The following is a 26,957-nucleotide window of genomic DNA, read 5'->3' on the forward strand; positions in this document are numbered from 1 at the left end:
AATAAACTGGTAGCCAAGATCGCTGGAATTCTTTTTATTCCATGATTCCCGGTTTCAGCGAAACTGAAGCCGCCATCATCGGATCTAGGGAGGACAAAAAACACTATAAAAGTGGGCTTGGATTCCACTTATATAACATTATACATATATATTTAGTTACATACCTTAGGATACATACAGGTTACAACATCAAGGCAAACAATGGTGATATTAATAGTTGCCTGTAACACGCAGGCCTTACAAAATTTTCGTAAGTAGCACATAGGCGTCCAAGAGACATGACATTATTTGTATACACTCTCGGTAGATTTTATATATCACCAGACTGATGTGCTGTGTATAACCCTACAGTTCTCATAGAATATCTATGTATGATCGTATCTTATTACGTATAGGACCAGACATATGTATATTTTTGTAATTCCGCAGTTCTCAGTTTGCTTTTCGATATGTCGTATATGTGGCCAGGCAGATGTGCAATTGTGTAGGTCTGCAGATTTCATAAGTTTTGTATATTTTACGTGATACAGTAACCTCTAGAATTATGTACAAGCCCTAATGACGTAATGGTACCACAGAGGCAGTTATTACGCGAGTTGTGACATTCATTGGCGCCTCTTCTGCTAGCGCCATCTCGCGACGCGGCCTGTAGTGTAAGAACAGAGCTGAAGTTGCGGTAGTACCTAGCTGGCGCTTGTATGTGATGGAGACACTTAACATTTATAATGTCATCTCTCTTGGACGCCTATGTGCTGTATGACAATTTTGTAAGGTGTGCTTGTTATAGGCAACTATTAATATCACCATTGTTTGCCTTGATGTTGTAACCTGTATGTGTCCTAAGGTATGTACCTAAACTTATATGTATACATGTTATATAAGTGGAATCTAAGCCCACTTTGATACTCAAACTCCTCTCTGGCCGGACATCGGGGTTGCACCCCTCTACCATCCTCCACACCTACAAACCCTTAATCCATCCCATCCTCTGTTATGCCAGTCCTGCCTGGATATCTGCCCCCCCCCCCCAAATTCTATAAGTCCCTCCAGATCCTTGAGCATCATGCACTCCGCCTCGCCTTCCGTATACGCCTCCCGTCCCCCACACGGATCCTCTATGACCTCATTCCTTTCCCCCATTCCTTGAACATATCCGCATACTCTACACCTCCCGGCGCCTTGATCCCCCTCACCCTCTGGTTGTTCCTCTCCTCTCCCATTCCCGCCCCCTGCCACGTCATCACTGTTGTGTCCCCTTTACCCTACATCTATACACCCTTCATCTCCTTTCCCAAGGTGACTTTCATCAACTCCCCCTCCCGGATGGTGCACTCTCTCCCTCCATTTATCCCTCCTATCAACTCTGATCCTCACCCCCCCCCCTCCTTTCCTCTGTCCTTTTCCTGGGCTCCCTCTCCCCCCCTTCCATCCTCTTTTTTCCCCACCTCCCCTCTCTCTGCCCCCCTTCTCTCCCCCGAGTCCTTTTGCATTTCCCTCCTCTGCCTTTTCCCATTACCTCTTGCGTCTGCCCTGCCCTCTCTCCCCTTATGAGTCTTCTCCCTCCTTTGGTTCCTCCCCCATTTTCGTTTTTTCGTCTCCTCTTTGTTTTCCCCCTCCTCCAGGTCCCCCCTCCCCCATATGCCCTTGGCTAGGGAGTGTCATCTTTGTGCCGACATTTTCGTGCAGTGTTTTCAAGTGAGTGTTCCGTGTTGTGTGTCTTTCGGGAAGTGTTGCGAACGGCCATCATACTGTCGCTGGGTATGATTTTTTTATGTCTTGCGAACAGAAACCAGGATGTCGCCATGTTTTTTTAATTGTGTGTCTACTATGTTACTTGTCTGATTCCTGTGTATTTTATAACATTGCCAACCCCTTTGCTTTCTGTTTTAACTTTCCACAATTTTCCGCCATTTTACACTTTAAGTCACCGTTTTATCGCCTGTTTTTCTTGTTTCTTTTCTTCTTACGTTTTTAAAAAAGTCTGTAGGCTGTAGAGCAGCGAACTAAACTGCTGCCAGCCCGACCCCTTCAGGGGAATTGAAATTCAATAAAGGAAAAAAAACCGCTTTGATAGTGTTTTCTGTCCTCCCTAGATCCGATGATGGCGGCTTTAGTTTCGCCGAAACCGGTGATCATGGAATAAAAAGAATTCCGGCGATCTTGGCTACCCGTTTATTGAATAATTCTTTGCCCGGTGTGCTATAACAGCGTAGGACTGCTGGTGTATGAAACTGAAAAGTAGTCGCGGAGGGGAGGGGGAGCAGGAGATGAAGGTGGGAGAGACCAGAGGTTTGTTTACATGTGTATGTTAACTCGTGCACGATTGCGTCAAGGTACAGGAGATGTCCAACGAACCTCGTGACCAGTTTTCGCCAGGCAACCATGCTGTGGTCCTTTATGTCGCGCTTGTACTTGACAAGGCGATGGATCACCTGCGCCGTAGTAATAATTTATGCAAACGCGCCACGTTTTGTTTGTGTTTAGCCTGTCCGGCACCACTGTGGTGTCAGCGGGCGACTTCGTTTTCTTCTCGTTGCGATATAGCCCACACAATGGCCTTTGTCAGTGCGCCTTTAAAATGCAGCCCGTCTCGCCTAGACGTGCATTCAGAGTTCAGAGCAGGCGCCATTAACATAATCAGGAAGTCTTATGGGAGCGCCAGCAGTTGCTTGAGACACAAACGCGTGACGCCATCTATCGGCACGTGGAGCCCGTAAAGGCCGGACGGGTAGTGCCGCCTGTATGTCAGGCTGATGGCAGCTGCGCAATCGTCTTGATGGCTTCGCGGCAGCGCAGTATCAAGTCGTACGACTTGCAACAGTCTGGTCGGATGACCGTCATCCACGTTCTCCCGGTTTTTGTAGATTACACTACTGGCCATTAAAATTCCTACACCACGAAGATGACGTGCTACAGACGCGAAATTTAACCGACAGGAAGAAGATGCTGTGATATGCAAATGATTAGCTTTTCGGGGCATTCACACAAGGCTCGCGCCGGTGGCGACACCTACAACGTGCTGACATGAGGAAAAGTTCCAACCGATTTCTCATACACAAACAGTAGTTGACCGGCGTTGCTTGGTGAAACGTTGTTGTGTTGAGAGGAATGTCGTTACACGTATTGCCAAATGCGTACCATCACGTTTCCGGTTTTGATAAAGGTCGGATTGTAGCCTAACCCGATTGCGGTTTATCGTATAGCGACATTGCTGCTCGCGTTGGTCGAGATCCAATGACTGTTAGCAGAATATCGGTGGGTTCAGGAGGGTAATACGGAACGCCGTGCTGGATCCCAACGGCCTCGTATCACTAGCAGTCGAGATGACAGGCATCTTATCCGCATGGCTGTAACGGATTGTGCAGCCATGTCTCAATCCCTGAGTCAACAGATGGGGATGTTTGCAAGACAACAACAATCTGCACGAACAGTTCGGCGACGTTTGCAGCGCACGGAGTATCTGCTCGGAGACCATGGTTGCGGTTACCCTTGACGCTGCATCACAGACAGGAGCGCCTGCGGTGGTATACTCAACGACGAATCTGGGTGCGCGAATGGCAAAACCTCATTTTTCGGGTGAATCCAGGTTCTGTTTACAGCATCACGATGGTCTCATACGAGTTTGCCGACATCGCGGCAAACGCACATTAGAAGCGTGTATTCGTCATCGCCATACTGGCGTATCACCCGGCGTGATGGTACTGGATGCCATCGGTTACACGCCTTGGTCACCTCTTGTTCGCATTGACGGCACTTTGAACAGTGGACGTTGCATTTCAGATGTGTTACGTGCCGTGTTTCTACCCTTAATTCGCTCCCTGCGAAACCCTATATTTCAGCAGGATAATGCACGACCGCATGTTGCAGGTCCTGTACGGGCCTTTCTGGATACAGAAAATGTTCTACTGCTGCCCTGGCCATCACGTACTCCAGATCTCTCACCAACTGAAAACATCTGGTCAATGGTGGCCGAGCAACTGGCTCGTCACAATACGCCAGTCACTACTCTTGATGAACTGTGGTATCGTGTTGAAGCTGCATGGGCAGCTGTACCTGTACACGCCATGGAAGCTCTGTTTGACTCAATGCCCAGGCGTATCAAGGCCGTTATTACTGCCAAAGCTGGTTGTTCTGGGTACTGATTTCTCGGGATCTATGCACCCAAACTGCGTGAAAATGTAATCAGATGTCAGTTCTAGTATAATATATTTGTCCAATGAATACCCGTTTATCATCTGCATTTCTTCTTGGTGTAGCAATTTTAATGGCCAGTAGTGTATTAGCTGCTCTTATCCCTGGCACTAATTAGAAATTCACCAGAGCGTGTCATTCGTCGTATGGAACGACGTGTCAGTTCATGATATTACGACTACTTCCTTGGCAGAAGTGCTTGTTGAAGTACACGGTCCATTCACATTAATGTCAAAAGCCTGAATAACCACCGTTTGCAGATCGGACCGCTGCGAGGCGAGTAGGAAGAGCTGGCTGGTTCAAATGGCTCTGAGCACTATGGGACTTAACATCTATGGTCATCAGTCCCCTAGAACTTAGAACTACTTAAACCTAACTAACCTAAGGACAGCACGCAACACCCAGCCATCACGAGGCGAGAAAATCCCTGACCCCGCCGGGAATCGAATCCGGGAACCCGGGCGTGGGAAGCGAGAACGCTACCGCACGACCACGAGATGCGGGCAGTAGGAAGAGCGTCAGCGATGTTATGGGAGGTACAAATACGGACATTCAGACCCTAGTGCCGTGGTCAGCTGCGATACATTTCTCGGTTGAAAGTCGATAACGCGTACGCCCCTATCGAAATGGTTCCCACAGGGTCTCGACTGGTTTTTAATGCGGGGAATTTTGTGGCCAAAGGAGTACGGTGAACTCATACTGATGCTCTTCGATCAGCGCACGTGTACTGCAAGCCGTGTGACATGCTACATTGTCATACTGGTACACGAAATCGTGCCAAGAAAAACAAACTGCATAACGGTGGACATGGTCTCCCCAGGGACAGATGCATACTTGTGTTCATCCACTGTGTCTTCCAGAATGACGAGATCACACTGGGAACGCCCTCTAGCCTGGAGCCTTCCGACAATTGTTACAGAGTGTTTGCTTTCAGACGTTTCACGCTGTTGTAGTATTGGCGTGCAACTTCCAGTTTCCGTCGTCTATTAACAGCAGTCAACAAGGACCGGAATGAACCGGAAGTCTACTGCAGAGGCCCATGAGACGTGGGACTTAGGGAAAGCAGGAAAGGTGTGGACGGGGCCTAATCAGTTACCGTTGGTTCCACGGAAAACGCATATACTTTATTTTAAAAATATAACTCTCAACATCATTTTAAAAGATTTTACGACACTGACGGCTGAAGAAGAAACTCAAAACTTTTTTGTCGGCTAATGGCCACACGCACCTTCAGACTACTCAACAGCTGAAAAAAATGGTTCAAATGGCTCTGAGCACTATGCGACTTAACTTCTGAGGTCATCAGTCGCGTAGAACTTAGAACTAAATAAACCTAACTAACCTAAGGACATCACACACATCCATGCCCGAGGTAGGATTCGAACCTGCGACCGTAGCGGTCTCTCGGCTCCAGGCTGTAGCGCCTAGAATCGCACGGCCATTCCGGCCGGCCAACAGCAGAAGGCCTGAATTACCAATTGAGGAAGGCAGTTACGCATTAACAAACACTAAGATATTTTCTTCTTAAGCAATCAAAACTGTAAAAAGCTATCATAATAGCTGAAGGCCTTATTGAGAAAGAATTGTAAATTATTTGTCGGCTGAAGGCCACAAGCAATTTCAGAATACACAACGGATGAAGGCCTGAATTACAAATGAGGAAGGCAGTTACACATTAAAATATTAGGGTAAATTTTAAACAGTTATGACAACTTGACCACGTAAGATGGAGTGATGCACCGACAGTGCTCCCTGGATCGACCTGAGGAAGGTGACTACAACTGTGTAAGACATGAGACAGGCAGCCAAGAGTAATGTTCACCTAAGGAGGGCAACTCAAAGTAGAGACGGTTTAAACGCCAATCAATCTTCTTATCAAATCCACCTAACGCCAGATAACCAGACCAACGATGGAGTAGTTCAGGCGAAATCGAAGTGACAGACAGCACTGCGTCTCCAGAATCCCATGTCTGAATCACCAAAAGGCAGAAGGAACCATTATAACCCAGGTAGACAAGGAAAACAATTATCCATACCCTCAATCAGGGAAGCTGTCAACTTACACGCCATGCCGGACAGCACCGGCAAGATGAGGAAAGTATGCTGGCGAAAAATACGCTAACCTCCAGGGCAGGTAACTGGGACGTTAGCGGCCACTAGGCAGTAAGATATTGCTGGTTGCACTTCAGCAATAATAACACTAAATGCAAACTAACATTAAGCAGTAGAGGCAGCTAAGAGCTTACGCCAACCTGACAGACTCCACTTGTTGCAGTTGGTGTCACCGACCCTGGGAGCAGCAACACACAAACAACAGCGAGATCTCAAAGAGTGGAGGTTTCAGTACTGGATGCGGTTCACTCAACTTCAAAAGCCCTGGGTTCGGTCGTCGACTACAGCCCCTCGATGCGACAGTGCCTGCACGCTGCCAGCGGTCCCGGCCTGCCTTCGCGCTGTGGACCCCCTCGCTGCTCCGTCCGAAGCAGAACTACCGACACCAGAACGCAGGCAACGTTTAAGTAACTGGACATTAAAAACAACAAGATACACGCGGATCTGCGAAGACAATTCTACAATGTCTCAAACAATACTAAAACCAGTCACTGTGAAACAATGGACGAATTACTCGTATAAGTCGGCACATACAGAGAAGCCAGAAACAGTCGGAAAACCAAATTCACGCCGTCCGCTGCAACGACCAACCGAACGACCAACCAACGGTCGTCCCTACTCAGGCACGGAAAAGATCCCAGTATAAATTGTCGACTGACAACTTATTGCCGTGAGGGCACTTCGACGGGCGGATGCACACACACAGGTGAAAGTTGTACTACTCAAATGTCACGGTTCATTCAACTAAAACTGGCTGAATCCGGTCCTTGACGTGGTCGTGCACTCTCACGACCACATCCTTCCGTCGGACAGTGCATGTTTTAACATTTTTTAAATGTTCGGATAATAAGATGCCGTCTCTTTATCTAAGAATAGATGATGAATGCAGCTAGCCGCTATCTCTGTGTAATGTCTTGTCTGTATAGACGTGTATCTGTTGCCTTTAAGATACCTCCACCTTCACACATAAATCTATACAGTAAAGTAAGGCCTCTTGGCTGATCTGTGATAAGACAAAATTAGACTAATGGAGGATTATTAGTATTATCTCTATTTTTCATTCGCTCTCTCTCTCTCTTTCTCTCCTTTATCTGTGTACAGTTTTTAATATAATATTTCATTGCGTGAAATCAGCCAAATAGGATCTTTGGTGGAGTCCTTCGTCTTGGTAATCAGCGGCTGCCTTGCTGTAAGAGATCTTTACATTTATTATTACTGTTAAACACTGCAGTCAGTCGGGAGAATCAATCGTTTGGACAATTTGTTCCTTTTACGAAAGATTGCGAATTCCAGATGTGTACGAAGCCTTTTTGGACGATTTAACACAGACTCAGTGATTGCAGGCTCTCTTCGACACGGCTGAAACTTCCCCACTAATTACAGGGTCAACGTGATCATCAAATGATTCAGAAAAGACTCATTCGTTCATTCACTCCGGAACAAAAAAGTTACAAACCTTATTTACGGAGGAAATAGTGTATTAAATCCATCTCCATTACATATCCAGATCTCCGGTGATTCCACGCCTTAATTATTTTCCTTTTACAGTTTCTTTCTCCTCAAACAAACCGCTAGCGGCACAAATGTTAATTGGCTCGCTTTAGCGAGAAGAAAAGCAGAATATGTATCTCTCAGAAACACGTCAATCCCTCAACAGAGCCGGCGGTGTGGCCGAGCGGTTCTAGGCGCTTCAGTCTGGAACCGCGCGACCGCTACGGTCGCAGGTTCGAATCCTGCCTCGGGCATGGATGTGTGTGATGTCCTTAGGTTAGTTAGGTTTAAGTAGTTCTAAGTTCTAGGGGACTGATGACCTCAGATGTTAAGTCCCATAGTGCTCAGAGCCTAAGCCCTCCCTCAACAGATACTCCAGAAGCTGTCCTAGTTACCACTCTAACAACCATGGAGAATGCATATATGCATCTCTGTTATTTCAAAGAATGAACGCACTAGAAAATACTTTGGCGTCGTCGAGCTGTCGCCGCATATATTACGAGAAAATCAGATCAGATAACTTTTCCAAAGTGAATGAATGTGGATGGTTTGATTGAAAGTGATTAATTGGTGCGTGGTAGAGGGTATTTGCTGTGGGGACATTACAATGTGTGTCGCCAGCGGTCGGGCGAGTACTGGCTGTACTGGCTGTCCAGCCCTCACTGTTGCTCCGTCCCAACTCAACGCCCCTCGAGACGCGACGAGCCGGAAATACTAGAGGCCGCTCGAATCAAATGGCTCTGAGCAGTATGCGACTTAACATCTATGGTCATCAGTCCCCTAGAACTTAGAACTATTTAAACCTAACTAACCTAAGGACATCGCACAGCACCCAGTCATTACCCCGCCGGTAATCGAACCCGGGAACCCGGGCGCGGGAAGCGAGAATGCTACGGCACGACCACGAGCTGCGGACAGAGGACGCTTCAAAGATGGTACCACAGTACGTGCTACCGATATACGCTGCTGCTGCCACTCACGGACAGACAAGACGAGCAAACGTACTGGCGCCAGTGAATACACTAACAAGGGAACCTCCCCATCGCACACCCCTCAGATTTAGTTATAACTTGGCACAGGGATAGGCCTTGAAAAACTGAACACAGATCAATCGAGAAAACAGGAAGAAGTTGTGTGGAACTATGAAAAAATAAACAAAATATACAAACTGAGTACTCCATGTGCAAGGTAGGCAATATCAAGGAACGTGTGAGCTTGCGAGCGCCGTGGTCCCGTGGTTAGCGTGAGCAGCTGCGGAACGAGAGGTCCTTGGTTCAAATCTTCTCTCGAGTGAAAAGTTTAATTTTTTATTTTCAGACAATTATCAAAGTTCAGGCACTCACACATAATCAGCTTCGCTCTCCAAAATTCCAGGACATGTTCAGATTTGCTTGGACATATGCAGGATTTGACGGTCTACACACGGAAACATTTGAAAACGTAAAAAACGTATGTTTTGGCAGAGCACAGGGAAAACTGTGCGACTGTGTAACTGTTGCATTCATTTGTTGCAGTTTATGTGACAAACTCTTATGTTTTCGTCACTTTTTTGGGAGTGATTATCGCGTGCAGGTTAGATGGGTCGACAACATATTCCAGTTATGTGACGCACATGCCGTCACCAGTGTCGTATAGAATATATCAGACGTGTGTTCCTGTGGAGGAATCGGTTGACCTATGACCTTACGATCAAATGTTTTCGGTTCCCATTGGAGAGGCACGTCCTTTCGTCTACTAATCGCACGGTTTTGCGGTGCGGTCGCAAAACACAGACACTAAACTTATTACAGTGAACAGAGACGTCAATGAACGAACGGACAGATCGTAACTTTGCGAAAATAAAGAAAGTAAAATTTTCACTCGAGGGAAGACTCGAACCAAGGACCTCACGTTCGGCAGCTGCTCACCCTAACCACGGGGCCACGGCGCTCCTCAGATCACATTGTTCTTTATATTGCCTATCTTGCGCATGGACTACTCAGTTTGTATATTTTGCTTATTTTTTTCATAGTTCCACACAACTTCTTCCTGTTTTGTCGATTGATCTGTGTTCAGTTTTTCAAGGCCTATCCCTGTGCCAACTTACAACTAAATCTGAGGGGGGCGCGATGGGGAGGTTCCCTTGTAAGAGAACGAGACGCCACTATCGCTATTACAAGATGCCAAGCTACGAACGGCATCGACGCGAGCCGCACACGGCTCAGCCCATACGCAGCAGCGTTCGCTGAATGATCATTGAGGAGACATTGTTGGTAATCCCTTGTCTCATCTGGGCGATCAGTTGCTGCACGTCTATTCGCCTTTACACGTCTCCGCAGCTGTCATTCGCTCCTGTCATATATGGCCCCTGGTGCATCACAATAGCCTCGACGCCAGTTTTGGATAGCGCTATTTTGCAATCATTAGTATACTTTAACCACAGAGGCAAACCAACAGTTTTAGAACTTAGCTGTTTCGTAAATGCTTCCACACTTGGCCCGAAAGCTGATGATCATGACCTTTTGGACGTCAGATAAATCGCTACGTTTCAGCATTACGACAACGACAGCACTGTTTTCGGCGTCCGCCCCCCCCCCCCCCTCCCCCACCCGATATACTTCACACAGGGTGTTACAAAAAGGTACGGCCAAACTTTCAGGAAACATTCCTCACACACAAATAAAGAAAAGATGTTATGTGGACATGTGTCCGGAAACGCTTACTTTCCATCTTAGAGCTCATTTTAGTTTGTTCTTCCACCTACGCTCAATGGAGCACGTTATCATGATTTCATACGGGGTACTCTACCTGTGCTGCTAGAACATGTGCCTTTACAAGTACGACACAACATGTTCATGCACGATGGAGCTCCTGCACATTTCAGTCGAAATGTTCGTACGCTTCTCAACAACAGATTCTGTGACCGATGGATTGGTAGAGGCGGACCAATTCCATGGCCTCCACGCTCTCCTGACCTCAACCCTCTTGACTTTCATTTAATGGGGACATTTGAAAGCTCTTGTCTACGCAATCCCGGTACCAAATGTACCAAATGTAGAGACCTTTCGTGTTCGTATTGTGTACGGCTGTGATACAATACGCCATTCTCCAGGGCTGCATGAGCGCATCAGGGATTCCATGCGGCGGAGGGTGGATGCATGTATCCTCGCTAACGGAGGACATTTTGAACATTTCCTGTAACAAAGTGTTTGAAGTCACGCTGTCGCGTTCTGTTGCTGTGTGTTTCCATTCCATGATTAATGTGATTTGAAGACAAGTAATAAAATGAGCTCTAACTTGGAAAGTAAGCGTTTCCGGACACATGTCCACATAACATATTTTCTAACTTTGTGTGTGAGGAATGTTTCCTGAAAGTTTGACCGTGCCTTTTTGTAACACCCTGTATACCCTCCATGGTAGTATTTCCACCTCCTACCGTCAGTGAGTGCTTGCTGCACATTAACGTTGAACATAGGCAGCGGTGACATTAATGTGATTGGACCATTTGACATGATCGCTGCACATTAATGTTGAACATAGGCAGCGGTGACATTAATGTGATTGGACCATTTGACATGATCAAGCTGTATAGTTATGGAATATGTAATATACAGTTTTATTGTGGTAAGTTAATTTGTGATAGTCCGCCCCGATAGCTGGGTGGTCAGCGCGGCGGTCTGTCACACCAAGGGGCCCAGGTTCGATTCCCGGCTGGGTCGGAGATTTTCTCCTCTCAGGGACTGGGTATTGTGTTGCCCTCATTATCATTTCATCATCATCAGTGGAAGGCAACGGGAAACCACCACTGGAATCACTTCCCTAGACGCTCATGCGGTGGACCTCTCTGATGAGGCTTCCCCCGTGACAAGACCTGCCGTATGGTAGAACACAAAAAAATATGATAAATATTGTAAAATACGAAAAATTAAAAAAATAGGCCTATGTAAAATGGGGGAAAATATTAAATAATTTGAGTACTTACATATCTGCGTGGGTGTGGCCTTGGCTTTTGACTTGAATGACGAAATCATGTAGCCATAGCCTAGAACTCACTAGACTTAATAACATTATTTGTTATTAACAAATAGACATAATATACAACCTCTCAGTATGTGTTCAGCTCCACAGTGGACCCCGTATACTCAAGTATCCCAATTGTAACAGATGAAGAGGGGGAAGGAGTGTTTGAACCTCACTGGTCCAAGGAGAAGGGGAGGCAAAGGGTCATCCTGGGTGACCTCGTTGAATTCCTGGTGGTTCCCCGGAGGGGGTGGGTGGTAGGTAGTGGGTGCTGAACGTGAATATAAGATGCCAAAGTATGTAACCTGACACTGCTCGTGTAGCTTGATAGCAGAAGTGATAAGATCGTTATCTGAGCTGAAATGCCCAGTAATAACCTGCTTCCCCTATGATGTACTATTCGGGGATGAAGCTAATTTCTACGTGAACACAGAGAGGTAAATCAGCAGAGCTACAAATGAATGTGAGCGTACAATATTGGTCTCTCACAACTGAACAAATTGACTGATGTCGAAAAGTGTTTCATTCCTTCTGTAATATGGCTTTAAGAGAGTAAGGCTACTCTCTCTCTCTCTCTCTCCCTCTCTCTCTCTCTCTCTCTCTCTCTCTCTCTCTCTCTTCCTCGGTGACACTGAAAGGGTACAGTACCGCCCGACATTGAAAATAGGTACAGCATACTTCATTATTTTTGTCAGAACAACACATTCTTTTGTAAAATAACTCAATTTCAATTAATACAGCGAAGCCGGATACCATTGTGGGAAAGAATGACAATTTATTTACTTAATTGATCACATGTGCACTCCCACAAAATAAATCCCTACATCGAGTTTGGTGAGATCTGTGAAATGAATGAATGTATGGTCGTCTGCTAACCGCAGATAGTGAATGTGAATATATGATCATCTTTGAGACGATCCTTTGGCCACCTTTGGTGGGACCAAAGAGATGAAATGTACCTGAAATGTGGCTGACCAATACAGTAGCAAGGTGCTCCCTAACCTCGACAGAGGTGCGAGATGACCTGAAGAACGGCCATGTTTCAGCACTCTGCCGCTGTATCTTGTGCTGTTAAGACCTGTCTTAGTTGTGCTCCGTAAAGACAAAAGAGTGGAGACATGGTATGCATGTGGAATATTTAAGAGTAGTTTGAAATAATAATTTCTCTATTTCAGGAACTTTTGTGGGGAGAATTAAATGTCAGGCAGGTAATTTTAATGGGATCGTAGCAATCTTCGGAAGTGACCAACGGTCACAATGAAACCACGTGTAGCAATAAGTTGAAATACTTCCGTGTGCTTAAGTTAAGCTGAATTACTAGCGTGTGTAATATAAGTTGAAATATTTAAGAAATAGCGTGTGCAGGACTTGAAATTAGAGGCGAGTACTTCCACGTGGTGAGTACTGTGTGATCCTCAATCTGTGTATGAGACAAAGGATAAAGAGAAGTACTCGTCCATGGTACCAGTTGAGGACTCGTGTGTGCGATGAATATGATCCTAATATTACTCGTCGAGATATGTTTCCGTGTGACGCTTGATTAAAACTATAACACTCTGAGAGAGAAACAAGGTGAGTCAGCCGTCTATCCAGCAACGCCACTTCGCTTGCATTGCACAGGAAGACGTACATATATCTCCAGAGTTCATAGTAGGAAAGTAGAATTACGAAGTGGGGCAGTGTCGTGTGAAACTGGGATAAATATTAATTGAAGTGGGAAAGCGGAAAGTGATAATGTTGTGACTATTCCCTGTCTTGTATTTCATGTTGCAGTGTGGTGTATGTCATGTAATTTAAGTATGTGTGGTTTGCATGGGAGAGTAGCAAGGTAGTTTCATAGGTAATGGGTATGCATGTTCCTTTTGTACCGCTCAGTCTGGAGGAAAGTTTCGTGATGATGGTTGTGAGAGTCGAAGTGTGAGATATAGCAAAAGATCCACCATCCTATCCAGAAAGTGCAGTGTAGCGTTAAATGATTACGAGACCATAAGATAGAGATTCACCAATGTAAAGCCATGCCCACTGGGCGGAATTTCTCACGTGCTATTGTTGTAGGATATGGAATTTGTGTGTTTAGGTTATAGAATTTATCGGAATAAATAAGATAGTGAAAAGAAAAAGATTGGTGGCCTTTTCTTTCGAATTGTATGTACTTACGATATCCAGAATTTATAATGTGTGCGCCACTCATATTCAGTGCGATGGCCACATGCTGATAAAAGCCGTTAAATAAAAAAAAAAGGAAAGAAAATGTGGTAATGCCAGTGCGTAGTGAACAGTTAGAGTTCTGTAAATTACTAATAGTCAGATGTGCGTTTCCGTTGCGTATTATTCATATAGGAGGATAATTTGTAACTTTATTGTGAGTACGAGAGTTCATGTTACTCGATAAATAAGAATGAATCCACTCGCTTGGCAGACCACTCATCTTGCAGGTCTGACCGCTTGATGCCACAGTATGAGCAAGGCATGTGGGTACCTCTCAACACATATCGAATAATATCACTATTGTTTGTAGTTGTGCAAAATCTTTGACTGACATAACAGTGTTACCTCTGAGCTTGATGCTAAGGCGGTGTGTTGCGTCCAGACTTCTGCAATGTTTTCTCTGAGCCTTATGCTGGGGCAGTGTGTCGCACACATGATTAGTGGTCTGTCTTCCGAGGTATAGTTAGACGAGCGCCAGACTACTCAAAGGATGATTAAAAAACCGGAATAAGGTTCAATGTCCATTGACGTGGAAAGAATCTTTCATTTCGACGGTGAGCTGCTCCAGTGAAGCTTGTACGTTAACCTTCGTGCGTCGCCGTACTAAACGTTCGTCCCGAACATCAGTACCAAGTGAAGTAGGAGCGCAGTGGTTAGAAAACTGGATTCGCATTTGCGAGAATGACGGTTCAAATCCACGTCCGCCATCTGATTTACGTTTCCCATGATTTCCTCAAATCACTTAAGGCAGATTCAGGGAAGTTCGTTTGCGAGGGTACCGTCGATTTCCAACCCCGTCATTGAACCACCGATCTTGTGCTCCGTCTCTAATGACCTCGTTGTCGAAGCTACATTAAACACTAATCTACATTTCTTCGAACATCAGAGGAACGTGAAAGCCGGCAGTATCCACGATGGACGTCGCAACAGCGCAAGAACAATAGGTACTTTTTTTAAATTTCTGGACCTCTGACACCAATAACCCTTTATGCTCAGCATCTAATTCATTATGGAAGGATGCTAGCAAATGGTAAGTTACAGTAGGCCTACACAAAATTGAAACCAAACATCTTCCTCATAGACAGATGTCTGCTGATAGTGTGTGTGTGCCGTGATGTAACGACTTGAGATGAGAAATGAATGAACGATATAACACGTACTTTGCACAATATTAAATAACTGTGGTATTCGAAAATTCACTTGAGAAACACCCTGAATTATTCAACATACTAAAATAAAAGTAACAGTACAACAAGAGAACAGCTGTCTGCGCTGAAACCAAATTCACTTATTTCGTCATTTCTTTGAGGAAATTGCGTTTTATAGCGCCGAATGATGAATTTGTGTTGTTTCCTTTATCTTTACGATCACCACTCTGTCCCACGTTAAAAATCATCAAGTTTCGAATGAAACCTAAATTAAACTTCGAAAATTTCACTTTTGCTACAAGTACCGTTTATTTTTAAGTTACAGACAGGAGAATAACTACGTAGAACAAAAATGCTCCATAAGTTACACGGCCCTTTAAATATACCCACCCATTTTCTAGACGGTTTACCGTTTCCAGTTTTTAGGGGAATCTAGTAAGACAATGATCACACACATAAAGAAAGCGACCGTTATGCTGTAACGCCCTATAGGTATGTAACACACTTAATGTTCAGGTAATGTGGGTATTACCTTAACTTATCAAAGTTACCAGGAAAGTTACGATAGTCTACGACTGCTTGTGGTAGTCTACAGTAGCCTACAGTATCTTTCCAATTGTATCCATTTATTGTAACTGGTTGCTTTTAGGCCGGGATACAAAAATTTCCTTGCAAGACTGTATGAGCAAAAACAGAGTCGAAGACTAGGGACAAACCAAAAGATATGCGCTATTGTTAAACTGATTGCCATTAAACTTGGGAGGACAGCGGTTCCATTCATAAACTAGTGATTTTCATTTGGTATTCTGTGGTTTCCCTAAATAACTTCAGGTGAATACCGGGATGGTTTCTATTATAAAGCCGCTGCCAGCTACCTCGTCAACCTAGACCTGTAACTATGAGGGTGAGTCAATAGAGACATAGGAGCCACATGCATCAGCCTGAAATTTATTTTCTTTTTGAAAATACTCGCCTTGTAAACTTAAAGTAATTAAATCATCGCTCGACAGAGCGTTAAAAGTATGCAGCATAGAATTTTTATGGCAGCGTTTGCATCTAACGAGTGACATCTAGAAATATAAAAAGCTAATTTTGTTCCTTACATTACTGCAACACACAACACCGATGTGACCTGGGGGTAGCGAAAGACAAGTATAGGGGGGAAAAAGTGTGCTATTATTCGACAACCAGGGCAGAAAGTACGCTCCTTGTCCTTGTTCCTTTATCGAACAAAAAATTCCATGAAATACAGTTCTAATCTAATACTGGACGGATTTCGCCGTCGACACGCTCTGCGGACAGTCACTCGGCTCACAAAAATAGCGTTGTTCTAGTCAGGTATACACTCTTAGCACACCTGCAGATCATCAATCATTAGCCGCGGATAACTGACTATAAGCTACCTTCCATACGACATGTGCTGCCACCTTCTTGCAATCTACGTCCTCAATTATTTGCTGCATGTATTCCAATCTCTGTCTTCCTCTACTGTTTTTGCCTTCTACAGCTCCCTCTAGTACCATGGAAGTCATTCCCCCATGTCTTAACAGATGTCCTATCATCCAGTCCTTTCTCCTTGTCAGTTGTTTCCACATATTCCTTTCCCTTCCGATTCTGCGCAGAAACTCCTCATCCCTTATCAGCCCACCTTTTCAACATTCGTCTGTAGTACCACATCGCAAATTCTTCTTGCGGTTTTCCATGTTTGACTAACATACAATCCTGTGCTACAAACGTACACTCCTAGAAATTTCTTCGTCAAATTAAGGCCTATATTTGATACTGGTAAACTTCTATTAGCCAGGAATGCCCTTTTTTGCGAGTGCTAGTCTGCTTTTGATTACCTCCTTGCTCTGTACATGATTGTTTATTTTGGCGCCTAGGGAGCAGAATTCCTTAACTTCATCCACTTCGTGACCATCAATCCTGATGTTAAGTTTCTCGCTGTTCTCATTTCTGCTACTTCTCATTACTTTCGCCTTTCTTCGATTTACTGTCAGTCCATATTCTGTACTCATTAGACTGTTCATTCCATTCAGCACATCAAGTAATTCTTCTTCACTTTCACTCAGGACAGAAATGGCATCAGCGATTCGTATCATTGATATCCTTTCATCGTAAATTGTAATTCCACTTCGGAATCTTTCTTTTATTTCCATCATTGCTTCTTCGACGTACAGATTGAAGAGTAGGAATGAAAGACTACGTCCCCGTCTTACACCATTTTGAATCCGGGCACTTCCTTCTTGGTCGTCCACTCTTATTATTCCCTCTTGTCTCTTGTACATATTGTATATTACACCTCCCTTCCTATAGCTTGAGAGGCACCAACATGCCTTGCTCATACTGTGGCATCAAGCAGTCAGGCCTGCAAGATGAGTGGTCTGCCAAGCGAGTGGATTCATTCTTATTTATCGAGTAACATGAACTCTCGTACTCACAATTAAGTTACAAATTATCCTCCTGTATGAATAATACGCAACGGAAACGCACCTCTGACTATCAGTGATTTACAGAACTCAGACTGTTCACTACGCACTGGCAATACCACATTTTCTGTATGTCTTTTATTTAACGGCTTTTATCAACACGTGGCCACCGCACTGAAAATGAGTGGCACACACATTATAAATTCGGGACATCATGACAACATAGAGTTTGAAGGAAAAGTCCACCAATCTTTTTCTTTTCACTAACTTATTTATTCCGATAAATTCTATAACCTAAACACACAAATTCTATAACCTACAACAATAACACATGAGAAATTCCGCCCAGTGGGCATGGCTTTACATTGGTGATTCTCTACCTTTTGGTCTCGTAATTATTTAACGCTACAGTGCACTTTCTGGATAGGATGGTGGATCTTTTCTTATTTCTCACACTCCGACTCTCACAATCATCATCACGAAACTTTCCTCCAGACCGAGCGGTACAGAAGGAACAAGCATAACCCACTAATCTTTTGAAACTACCTCGCTACTCTCCCATGCAAACCACACATACCCAAATTACAAGACATACACCACACTACGACATGGAATACAAACACTAAATAGTCACAACACTATCACTTTCAGCTTTCCCACTTCAATTAATATTTATCCCAGTTTCACACGACACTGCCCCACTTTGTAATTCTACTTTCCTACTATGAACTCTGGAGATATATGCACGTCTTCCTGTGCAATGCAAGCCATGTGGCGTTGATGGATAGACGGCCGACTCACCTTGCTTCTCTCTCAGAGTTCGAATCTAGCATCACACGGAATCATATCACGCAAAGTAATATTAAGAACGTATTCATCACACACGCGAGTCCTCAACTGATACCATGGACGAGTACTTCTCTTTATCCTTTGTCTCATATACAGTTTGGGACTCACACAGTACTCACCACGTGGAAGTACTCGTCTCTAATTTCAAGTCCTGCACACGCCATTTCTTAAATATTTCAACTTATGGTACACACGCTATTTCTTAAATATTTCAACTTATTGTACACACGCTAGTAATTCAGCTTAACTTAAGCACACGGAAGTATTTCAACTTATTGCTACACGTGGTTTCATTGTGACCGTTGGTCACTTCCGAAGATTACTACAATCCCATTAATATTACCTGCCTGACATTTAATTCTCCCCACAAAACTTCCTGAAATAGAGAAATTATTATTTCAAACTACTCTTAAATATTCCACATGCATACCATGTCTCCACTCTTTCGTCATTACGGAGCACAACTAAAACAGGTCTTAACAGCACAAGATCCAGCGGCAGAGTGCCGAAACATGGCCGTTCTCTAGGTCCTCTCGCACCGTTGCTGAAGTGGGGGAGCACCTAGCTACCGTATTGGTCAGCCACATTTCAGGCGCTCAAAGCTCAGGTAAATTTCATCTCTTTGGTCCCACCAAAGGTGGCCAAAGGATCGTCTCAAAGATGATCATACATTCACATTTACTATCTGCAGTTAGCAGACGACCATAAACTCATTCATTTCAAAAGATCTCACCAAACTGGATCTAGGGATTTATTTTGGGGGAGTGCACATATGATAAATTAAATAAATAAATTGTCATTCTTTCCTACACTGGTATCCGGCTTCGCTGTATCAATTGAAATTGAGTTATTTTACAAAAAAAATATGTTGTTCTGACAAAAATAATGAAGTATGTTGTACCTATTTTCAATGTCGGGCGGAACTGTACCCTTTCAAGCTTACCCTCATTTTTCTCAGAATTTGGAATATCTTGCACCATTTTACATTGTCGAACGCTTTTTCCTGGTCGACATATCCAATGAACACCTCTTGATTTTTCTTTAGTCTTGCTTGCTACATACGTATAGGAGCGAAATTTAAAACCACGTGCTATATTCTGGCGTTTGCGACTTATTTGTTGACTCACCCTCGTATGTAAATGCCTCTATGTACTGTTTGACATAAAAAGTGAAGCACTCAGAAGAAATGGCTGGATGTCAGTGTACGTTCTTCCGCGAACACACCCACAGCAGGATATGCAAATCATTATGGGTGCAACTGTCTGTGGCAAGTAGAATGGCGACCAGAGTACAATATTGTTGTCCGTGTTTAGTGGTGTGAACAAAATTAGATGCTCAGTGATCGCTGTGAAGGATACGGAGATGCTGTGTGCTTGTGTGAGAAAGAGTTACCAGTACCTGACAGAGTTTGAAAGCGGCCTGATCGTATGTCTCGGTTTCGTTGGTCGAATGGTGCAATATCAGATTTGTAGGGCATTCGTGCGTGACAGAGGCCTGACGTTGGACTGCATGGGAACCTGACAGAAGGCACACTCCTTGTAAAGGTTCCGATCGAACAGGCCTGATCTCTACGAGGGAGCATCACCGTATTGTGCACCAAGCACGTCGTAGCTCCTTCATGTCTGCGAGAGCAAGTAAGTAGTTGACTGCAACATTCTGTCATCCCACACTAGTGTTCGGAGCTAGCAGCAGGCGGATTAAGGAATTACGATCCTGTGTTTCGGATGCCACTAACACCACAACAGAAGCCGGCCGTTGTGGCCAAGCGGTTAAAGGCGCTACAGTCTGGAACCGCGTGACCGCTACGGTCGCAGGTTCGAATCCTGCCTCGGGCATGGATGTGTGTGATGTCCTTAGGTTAGTTCGGTTTAAGTAGTTCTAAGTTCTAGGGGACTGATGACCTTAGAAGTTAAGTCCCATAGTGCTCAGAGCCATTTGAACCATTTTGAACCACAACAGAAACGGCTCTGTTTGAGTGGTGTCGTGACAGGGAAGCATGGACGGCTGATGAACGACTCGCATTCTAATCTCTTTCGATCTTGCTCTATTCAGGGTGGACCATCTGAAGTTTCCCATGAGATTATCTCGAAAATTATACATCGGGTGAAAATAGTGGGTAAGACAAGTTCAGAAGCTCAAAGCAGGACATCAAATGATACTACACGTGATCCCCAGCCCCCACCCCTTTGGGTGGCGCAATTTTTAAATCTTAAATGGAAACACCCATTTTTTATTGCAGATTCGGATTCTCTATAAAAAAAAAAAGCAATCAAGTTTAGTCTGAAACATTTTTTTAAATCAGCGACAGATGGCTCTGAAATCGAGGAAAATCAAAACTGGGGAAGAACTTCGATTTATTTAGAATGATCCGAGAAGGACGCATCAAATCAATACAAAATGTGCACCAGTTATTTCATTACGCCAATTTAAGCTATTTTTTTTGCAAAATGTATCCTACCCGCCACAGTTTTTGATGGAGGGAGGCGGAATGGTATTAAAATCTGGTTAGGGAACTCTTCACAATTGCATTACTCAAGGCTTTTGACACTGTACCACACAAGCGGCTCGTAGTGAAATTGCGTGCTTATGGAATATCGTCTCAGTTATGTGACTGGATTTGTGATTTCCTGTTAGAGAGGTCACAGTTCGTAGTAACTGGCGGAATATCATCGAGTAAAACGGAAGTGATTTCCGGTGTTCCCCAAGGTAGTGTTATAGGCCCTTTCCTGTACCTTATAAATATAAACGATTGCGTATGCACGCAACCTACGCGCACTAGTAAAATAACGTAGGTCTTCACTCTAAAAGGGAATAACCATAACTACCACTGACACATACAGCTCAGCACATTTCTGTGACCAACGCGAGCAGTATCATATAGCGCCTCGGTTATGGAATCGAATACCTTATCATATTTCGTTTCATGCGCTAGAAAATTGCTATTAAAACAAAATCTCATATTGTGCCACGAATAAAACATGAAAGTGTTAGAAAAAGAGTGGTGTGTGTATATATGCAGGTAGGTGTATGCCAACTAATATACTCACTTGTGTCACATTCCAAAATTTCGGTACATAAATAAAGTTATTATACGCTAATTTATATGCATAGTTCTTGTGACATGTTACCATATACTATATTGCATTGGAATCCATTAGCCTAGTTATTCCTAGCGTAATACAGTCTACCGTGTAACGGTGCTGTGTTCTCGGGTCGTGGGCGGATATCTCCAAACCCCTTATGTATCAGGTGTTAGCTACACGACTGGCCATTAAAATTGCTACACCAAGAAGAAATGCAGATGATAAACGGGTATTCATTGGACAAATATATTATACTAAAACTGACATGTGATTACATTTTCATGCAATTTTGGTGCATAGATACTGAGAGATCAGTACCCAGAACAACCACCTCTGGCCGTAATAACGGCCTTGATACGCCTGGGCATTGAGTTAAACAGAGGTTGGATGGCGTGTACAGGTACAGCTGCCCATGCAGCTTCAACAGGATACCACAGTTCATCAAGAGTAGTGACTGGCGTATTGTGACTAGCCAGTTGCTCGGCCACCACTGACCAGACGTTTTCAGTTGGTGAGAGATCTGGAGAATGTGCTGGCCAGGGCAGCAGTAGAACAATTTCTGTATCCAGAAAAGTCCGTGCATTATCCTGCTGAAATGTAGGTTTACGCAGGAATCGAATGAAGGGTAGAGCCACGGGTCGTAAAACATCTGAAATGTAACGTCGACTGTTGAAAGGGACGTCAATGGGAACAAGAGGTGACCGAGACGTGTAACCAATGGCACCCCATACCATCACGCCAGGTGATACGCCAGTATAGCGATGACGAATACACGCTTCCAATGTGCGTTCACCACGATGTCGCCAAACACGGATGCGACCATCATGATGCTGTAAGGAGAACCTGGACTCATCCATAAAAATGACGTTTGGCCATTCGTGCAGCCGGGTTCGTCGTTGATTATACCATCGCAGGCGCTCCTGTCTGTGATAGAGCGTCAAGGGTAACCGCAGCCAAGGTCTCCGAGCTGATAGTCCACGCTGCTGCAAACGTCGGCGAACTGTTCGTGCAGATGATTGTTGTCTTGCAAACGTCCCCATCTGTTGACTCAGGGATAGAGACGTGGCTGCACGATCCGTTACAGCTATGCGGATAAGATGCCTGTCATCTCGACTGCTAGTGATGCGAGGCCGTCAGGATCCAGCACGGCGTTCCGTATTACCCCCCGGGACCTACTGATTCCATATTCTGCTAACAGTCATTGGATCTTGACCAACGCGAGCAGCAATGTCGCGATACGATAAACCGGCGGCTGCGGTGGCCGTGCGGTTCTAGGCGCTTCAGTCCGGAACCGCGGTACTTCTACGGTCGCAGGTTCGAATCCTGCCTCGGGCATGGATGTGTTAAGTTAGTTAGGTTTAAGTAGTTCTAAGTTCTAGGGGATTGATAACCTGAGATGTTAACTCCCATAGTGCTCAGAGGCATTTTTTTGATACGATAAACCGCAATCGCGATAGGCTACAATCGACCTTTGTCAAAGTCGGCAACGTGATGGTACGCATTTCTCCTCCTCACACGAGGCATCACAACAATGTTTCACCAGGCAACGCCGGTGAACTGCTGTTCGTGTATGAGAAATCAGTTGGCAACTTTCCTCATGTCAGCACGTTGTAGGTGCCCCCACCGGCGCCAGCCTTGAGTGAATGCCCTGAGAAGCTAATCGTTTGCATATCACAGCATCTTCTTCCTGTCGGTTAAATTTCGCGTGTTTAGCACGTCATCTTCGTGGTGTTGCAATTTTAATGGCCAGTAGTGTACTGTGAACGAGGAACTTTAAAAATTAGTCATGAAGAACTGAAACGTATGCTCAGTATCCACTCAGTTTAACGTTGCGCTGCAACCAGTACTCGCACTGGTTTTAGCTTCAGTGTCTAATGTTTCCCCGTTCGGGAGGACGACGGTTCAATCCCGGGTCCGGCCATCCTGATTTAGGTTTTCCGTGATTTCCCTAAATCACTCCAGGCAAATTCTGGGATGGTTCCTCTAAAAGGGCACGGCCGACTTCCTCCCCCATCCTTCCCCAATCTGATGAGACCGATGACCACGCTGTCTGGTCTCCTTCCCCAACCAACCAACCAACCATCTAATGTTTCCCGTCTCCGAACGTCTCAGAACAGAAGAGAAGTCAGATCGCGGTAATATTCGTTTATGGGTCAAAATCATATAAAGAAGGGGAAGTGAAGGAAAACAGTGTGGCGAGTGGAATTTACGGTGGGCGTGACGTGCGCACACCCTGCGGTGTACGGCAAGGCGCGACTGCAGCCCGCGGTGCAGCGGCCGTAGTGTGCCCCGCGCTGGCGCCGGCTGCTGCGTCAGCTGCCCCGCCTCGTGCCGGAGGCGCTGGGCGCCCGCCAGACGCTATAAAGTGCAGCAGCTGCCAGCCGCACGCGCACGCACAAATATCCCTCCTTCCCTCCTCCGATCGCTCCTTTTCCTTTTCTTGTGCCTTTCTTTCTTGGCGCCGCCAGCCCCTCGACGCCGTCTACGTGTGTTCGATGGCCACCTCCTGCTTCATCGCACACAGGCGAGTGACTGGCTAATACCTTCGGATTCTGTTTGTGCTGGTGGTCTACGCGAAACAGTCTTCCTTGTTGTCATACAAGCTGGCAGATATTTTATCTTGTAGATAATAGATTTCAGCTATCAGTCGTCCTTTGGAATTTTTATTGGTAGATCTATATTTCAGCTAGAAACTAGCCATTCTCAATGAGCTATCTTTTTTGGTCAATGCATGTAATGCCTGTTGACCGGGCTTTGTTCACAGTTCATTGAATACGTAGTGCGTTGAGAATGGCTAGTTTCTAGCTGAAATCTAGATCTACCAATCAAAATTCCAACGGACGACTGATAGCTGAAATCTACTATTTACAAATCAAAAGTAACGGTCGCTGCGTGCAACAGTCTCTGATTGTAGGGTAACCTGATAAAGATATGTTATCATTTGTGGTGTTGCCGTATTTGTCCGAAGCATGTACAGTAGTTTCTCTGATGAACACTGAAGCGCCAAAGAAACTGGTATAGGCATGGGTATGCAAATACAGAGCTGTGTAAACAGGCAGAATACGGAGCTGCAGTCAGCAACGCCTATACGAGGCCAATGTCACAAATATCCAGACAATCGATTGCAAATAGAATTTAAAATTCCTCCACTAGTTTTCAACTCCAACTAGGGGGCGCCTTCTTCAGAAGAAACTGTTCTTCTTCAGTAGCGCTACAGCCCTTGGTGAGCCTTGGCTTCTTCAACAATCTTCCTCCACATTTCTCGGTTACTTGCTGCTCTTTTCCACCCCTGGACTCCCATACTGGTGACATCCATTATTACCTCATAGATCCATCTTCTTCTAGGTCTCCCTTTTCACCTAACAGAATGGTTCATACCTTTCATAATTTTCTTTGGAATTCTATCCTTTGCCATTCTCTCAAAGTGTCCTAGCCATCTTATTCGCTGTGATTTCACAAATTTTACTATGTTCCTGTCTTGTATTAACTCTTGTAATTCGGCATTGTAGCGTATTCTCCAGCCTTCTTCCTCCCTTATTAGCCCATAGATTTTGTTTGCGTAGTATTTTCCGCTCAATGGTTCTTAGTGCATTTTTATCGTGTTTTTTCAACGTCCATACCTCTGAGCCGTATGTCATTACTGGGCGGACTAGGCAATTATATATTAGCAGTTTAGTTTTTATTGTAACGAGGCCATTTTTGAAAAGTTTCATATTTGCAAAGTAAGCTCTGTTCCCTGCTTGTATTCTTTCCCTTACAGCCTTTCCAATACTGTTTTTGTTTTAGGGCTCCCAAGTAGTTAAAAGAGGACACTCCATTGGAGCATTTCCCATTGACGTTTAGGTTTTTAAGGGTTCTTCTGTGGCCTCAGATTGTGGCATTACCATATATTTTGTTTTGTTTTCATTTACTATGAGGCCAATTTTTAAGGCTTCTGTTTCCATTGCCCGGTATGTTTCTACGAGTGTATTGGTATTTCTTCCTACTATAGCAAAGTCATCAGCGTATGCACATATCTGGCTAGTTTTCACAAATATGGTGCCTCTTTTCTTGATTTTATTTACTACACTAGGCAGGGCTGTATTGAATAGGACAGTGGAGAGACTATCCCCTTGCTTCACACCTTTCTCAAAGTCAAAGCTTTCACTTGTTCTGCTAAGGACCTTTACTTTTGCTCTTGTCTCTGTCATTGTTATTCTGATTAGTCTTATTAATTTAGCACACATACCAACTTCTTTCAGTATTCTGTATAGTTCTTGACGATTTATGCTGTCAAAGGCTTGTTTGAAGTCAATGAATAGGAAATGCAGAAGAAACTATCACCTTACCTAACAATATCACAGGAAGGTACATTCATATCAGGTAGGCATAAGAACAAACACTTAATTTTTACAAATTAAATTGCATAAAAATACTCACATGTGGTTAAAAGAAAATTTAAGTGACATCGCTCTAGTCAAGACATTAAAACCACAATTAAAACATTTTCCACCTGAATACATAACAGGTATAGTCAAAATATTAAAATAATATATAAATATGCCACTAAGGGCACTACAGTGGTATAGGACACGAGCGAGTAACAGCGACTGCGCGAGCAGGCCGTAGCAAATGACGACGTGAACATGATACAGCTCGCGCCATCTAGTAGCAGAATTTACAAACGTTTAAGAACATCTATACGAGATTAATGTAATAGTGATTGACAAATTAACAGGATGTAAATCATAAAAGCAAGGGAGAGGAAGACAGTATTTAAGGGCCTAACAGGGAAGCGGATAACCAACATTAGGTATCAGACATCTTTAAGTAACGGCTTTAAACCATTGAAAAAAATTTTATTACGCGACTGCAGTTGTTCATTTAATACGAGCTCATCATTCAGAGATATAGGTTTGAAACATCTGCAACTCTTCCAAAATGTTTAGTCTAAAACCTTTTCTTTCACAGTGCAAAATTCCGATGTCATGAATTTCAATTTTTCCCTAAAATATGCTCCTTGTATCTAGCAGAGAAAGCACGACCTGTTTGGCCTATGTAATAGGCTTTAAATGTGTCGCAACTGATTTTATAGATTCCTTAGTTCTGGAGGAGACACCGTTCTGATTTTAATTATGTATAATGTTGTTAGATAAGGCAACAAGTGTCTGGCGCAGTTGTTAGATGCTACAATGGCAGGTTGTCAAGATTTAAGTGAGTCTGGACGTCGTGTTATAGTCGGTTCACGAGCGATGGGACACAGTATCTCCGAGGTAGTGACGAAGTGGCGATTTTCCCGTGCGACCATTTCGCGAGTGTACCGTGAATATCAGCAATCTGGTAAAACATCAAATCTCCGATATCGCTGCTGCCAGAAAAGGTTACTGCAAGAATGGGATCAACAACGACTAAAGAGAATCGTTCAACGCGAAGCAAGTACAACCCTTCCTCAAATTGCTGCAGATTTC

Source organism: Schistocerca cancellata, chromosome 1 (assembly GCF_023864275.1).
Source record: "Schistocerca cancellata isolate TAMUIC-IGC-003103 chromosome 1, iqSchCanc2.1, whole genome shotgun sequence".
Classification (NCBI taxonomy): domain Eukaryota; kingdom Metazoa; phylum Arthropoda; class Insecta; order Orthoptera; family Acrididae; genus Schistocerca; species Schistocerca cancellata.